Below are 4,550 nucleotides of genomic sequence, written 5' to 3'. Positions count from 1 at the left end.
TGCTGAAGTATTGCATGCACGACATTGACAAATTTCCTCTAGGCTTTTTGTTTTCTGTGCTATTAAGCATTCAAAGTCCACTATTTCATTACCACTGATGATACAGAGAGCCTTATTGACATTCTATCCATCTGTTCATAACATGCATTATTAAATGTGAAGCAACTAGTAGGTAAGAGTGCACTTGCCAGCTGTACAATGAATTCTCAGTAGTTTGGTGCCCTCTATAAATTTTCTAGTATTCTGCCAGTTTCTCAACATAATTTGCAATGGGGATATTTTTTAATGTTTTACATTGTACAGAGAAAAATTGCTTCAAAAGAATATTTTTTTATCCCTAATGTGAAATATTTAGATATAGTTTCAAAAAGCCCAAGAGTATTTTAATATACAAATATTGTTGCCAATATCAGATCTCACTAACCACAGTTTCTGTGTTTTTCTTTTTTTGGTTTTTTCCCTAGGAGCAAATCTGCTGCATTACCTATGAACAGGACAATGGGGACCCAATGAGTCACCCTATTCATATATTTTTGGAACCCAGAGGAATTGGTTTTACTATTTACAGATTATAACAGTTGGTAGTTGAATGTTTTATTTTCATTCCCAGTTGGTACAATATGTTCACAGCTGATGCTAATGGCTTGCCCATTTGATATCACATATGGTCCACTATTTGGGTCTCCTAAAGCTTTCTTTTGTGGTCAAGCTGCTTTCAAATTTGTGTATGTTTAGATTTGTTCTGTCTGCTGGAAAGGTGAATATGAAACTCTGAAACTGGGCAGCTTTATAGTAACTCGGCAGTTCTGATGATAAAGTTTAAAAGAATTTGAGACTAAATGTTCCATAAAGAATATTTTTATATATAATGGAATAAATACAAATGTCTTACAACATCAGGTGAAATTCTGAAAGAAATATCCTTTCCTCTTTCTTTGTCTTTGATGCTGTGATTGAGTTACCCTCCAGTGTATGGATACCACTGAGCATCATCAGGACTGCTTTTTCTGGGTGTTCAGTTGTTTTGGAAACCAATTTATACATAATTTGTATTGCTTGAATAATGATCTCTATTTTTATTTTAATATTTCTGTTATGATAGTGTTTTGTGAAAAGATGTAAGGATGCAAATTAATTTTTTCTTTTGTTTCTAGAACAAGAGCATAGGAAAAGTGAAATAAAAGAATATGGGTGCAGAAATTAAAATTACAAGCCAGTCTGAAATTGTTCTCCTCTGATACAAAGTGTTTATACTGACTCTGAAACATAACTGATAAAGCCACAATCTCATAAAAAGATTATTTCCAAAACTATTGCATTACCCTCTGAGAGCTAAAATTCTCATTTATTTGTAGGAGTAGATCATAATAGCTCAAATTCCCTGAGAAGTGGGCCTTGTGCGATAATTAAGCAGGGTAGTACATTAATTGTCCTCCACTTCACCTCTAGATGTTTAACTCCTTATCTAGTCAACCAGCAAACAATAATGCTCACTTATTTGTGCCTTATGGTTCAAATATTTTTTTAAACTAGGTAATTTATTTGAAATAAAGCAGAATAAGCATATTGATGTGAAAGGGACATTGAAATTATGTCAGATTACCATTACTTAATACCATTAGGTGGTAGCATGTGGGTTTTATGGTTGTATTTTTTACCCATGCAACTTTAGCTGAGTAAGAGCAATGTGATTTTGCATGTAGGAATATTTCTCTATCTAATGGGAAATTTAACAGATTTAACAGTTTTTGCCACATGGTTTCTGCTTTCTGCTGGCCTTGCTCTCACTGATGCCTGTTAGGAGAGCAGGTACACATTTGTTGGAAGTGTCACCTGTGCCTGGGACATCTGGCTCCTGGTGCTGGATTAAATCAGGAATCTGGTGGTAGGACAGAGTCTCTGGCTTGTTCAGTTTTGGGGGAAATAGTGCATTTTCTGGTTTAGAGTCAGCCCCTGGAGGGAGACTGAAATGGAACTGAAGTAGGAGGCTCTTTCAAGTTAATCAAGTCAATATTCAACCTGGAGTACTAGGGAAAGAAAAACCCAACTAAACCCAATGTTTTTGCAAATGAAACTAATAGATGAGAAATAATATTCTACCCTCTACTACAAGCAGTTTCAGGGACTTAGAAAATGACAGAAAATTTTTCAAGCGAAGTTCTTAGCATGCTAATGTCTTTAAAAAAAAGACTGAGGGAATCAAATTATTAATGAATGATCTCAGGAACGGACTGGGTACCTGCTGACGTAGTAAAAAGTATTTCTTAGACAGGACTTGGTCAAAATTTGGTGAAATTTTGGGTACTCTGACTGTACCCAAGAGAGTTAAAGAAGTTAGTGATGTTGTCTCTCCCAACTTATTAGATAGAAATGGAAGATTGTGCAAGAAGAATTTGGATTTATTGGATGCAAAATTAAGTTATATTCAGGAAAGAATGTATTTCTCATAAGTAGCACAAAGTATTAGGAAGTAGAAACAATACTGTTGAAAATTATTTTTGGGGTCTTATAAATAAATCCCAAGCCCACGAGGCACCAGGAGCAGTAACTTGCTTGGCTGCAGGTATTTGTCAAAACAAGATTGTAACAATGCAGAAGTGGTCATAGCCTGGGTATCCTGTGACACAGGATATCATACAGCATATTCCCAGGAGTCCATACCCATCAGATTTGGGGTGGCTCAGCCTGCTCTGAGCACACTGTGCTGCAGCTCTGTCAGCAGCACTGGTTCACAGCTGAGCATGGCAGAGCAGCAGGGAACTGCAGAGACAGCCCTGCTGCTCACTGTGTGCCTTGTGCCCTCTCTAACACCCTGCCACCATCTCCAGAGGCTGTCACAGCATGTCCCTGTGTGCTGGACATCATGTCCTTCCCTCTGCTGTGTTGACTCTGGCCTCACTGTGGCCTCGGGCATTTGCTGCAGGACTCATGTAAAGATGGGTTTTGCAGTGCATCATCCATGCCAAGGGGATTCTGTTGGAAAGAAGTGTTACACTGATTCTAATCTCTGACTAAAAAGATAATTTCTGATTGGTACGTGGGGAATTATGTACTTCCTGGGGGATTCTTTTATTTGTTAATAATTTATTATTGTTATTATTATTGCCATCTTTATCATAGTTATTGTTATTACATCATCCAAAATGTGTGAGTGCTCTGGCAGAAGCATCTTCATGTGGTGCCTCTGTTCTCTCTGGCCCGTGCAGCTGGGCTGAGTGGCAGTGTTGGGCACTGCCCTGCCCTCGGGGGCTGCTGCCCAGCACACACTGGCAGCCTGTGCTCCTGAGCCTCCTCAGCTGGAGGCTGGCACCCACCCCAGGCTGATGGTGAAGCTGTAGTCAGACCTTCAAAGAGCCACCAGAATACAGACCTCACTCTCTGCCCAACAAATTCTTTTCTTCCCAAAGCAATAAGATCTTTGTAGCTCTCCACTAAATATACTTTCTTCTTGTTTTGACAGAGGAAGAGCCTGAGGCTGGAGCTTGCCGAGAACACCATGTGGAAATGGTTTGCTCAGCTGCCATTGCTCAGCAGGGAAAGTGAGGGGTGGGATGGACTTGATGAAGGCAGCTTCATCTTGAAAAACAGTTGATTAGAAAAATACCATCAAATTGTAATTTATCAGCTCTAGATATTTTTTAGGGAGTCCTCTCTCATGAATGGGATTAAATTACAAATAGTGTTAACCCAGAGTCTTCTGCAACAATGTAAATGAGGTGTTAACATGGTACTTCATTGCAATAATAACTCAAAGCTACTAGCAGGCTTGATGGGTCTGCAATAAATGTTTTATTATTTAGGAAAAATATACTCTACAAGTTGCCATGTGCCATGCTCATTCATGCTGTAAATCAACAAAGATCAGCAGACTGAATAGGGGAAATGAAAAGCTTATTTAGCAACTGACACAAGCTTTCAGATGAGCAGGAATGGCTGAAGTTAACTGCATTCATTTTTCTTTACTTGTCACAGTTGCCACTTGAATTTCACTGCTAAAGATTGTGGGTAGTTTTGCTTTATGAAATTATATCTATGAAAACAGTATTTACATTTATATAGACTTAGTTATAATAAAGTTAAACCTAGCACTCCCCCTTGCCTTCGCAAACAAACAAACCAGCCAACCAAAAACCTATATGTTAAAATAACATTTATATGTTACTTTTCCTAGATCTGAACAGGATTCAGCTAAATGGTTCCCACCGGCTGCTTTAAAGACCCAAAGCCTGTGACCATGTGAAATGCAGGAATGCATAGTTTTGGCCATCCCTTCAACCTCAGCTCCCCTGTAAGGCTGCCTCTCTCCTCACCAGGGTAAACCAAGGGTTTTCTTTAAAAACGATCTTGATGTGGGATGAGTTAAAGCGCAGAGTGGTGACAGGGGCCAGAGACTAGGAATTAATATGGTCCTCCTGGTATGGTTATAAAGTGCCTGAGATCAGCTCCATTGCCATCCTTTCATGTTCCCTAGCACCTGAAGACCCTTTCTTGAATTTTGCAGAAAATGCAGATCCTGAATGCTGAGCACTGAAAACAGTACATGTTTGTAC

General features: G+C 38.9%; 1 long non-coding RNA gene across 1 annotated transcript; it reads left to right on the top strand.

Annotated features, from left to right (window-relative positions):
* Positions 1-443: 443 nt before the first annotated feature.
* LOC131560341 (uncharacterized) lies at positions 444-4,301 on the top strand. Its single transcript, XR_009274958.1, has 3 exons — positions 444-581; positions 3,461-3,507; positions 4,172-4,301. It is a non-coding gene; the product is annotated as an uncharacterized LOC131560341 (long non-coding RNA).
* The last annotated feature ends 249 nt before the right edge of the window (positions 4,302-4,550 follow it).

Source organism: Ammospiza caudacuta, chromosome 7 (assembly GCF_027887145.1).
Source record: "Ammospiza caudacuta isolate bAmmCau1 chromosome 7, bAmmCau1.pri, whole genome shotgun sequence".
NCBI classification, from domain to species: domain Eukaryota; kingdom Metazoa; phylum Chordata; class Aves; order Passeriformes; family Passerellidae; genus Ammospiza; species Ammospiza caudacuta.
This window is presented reverse-complemented; position numbering and strand designations above follow the sequence as displayed.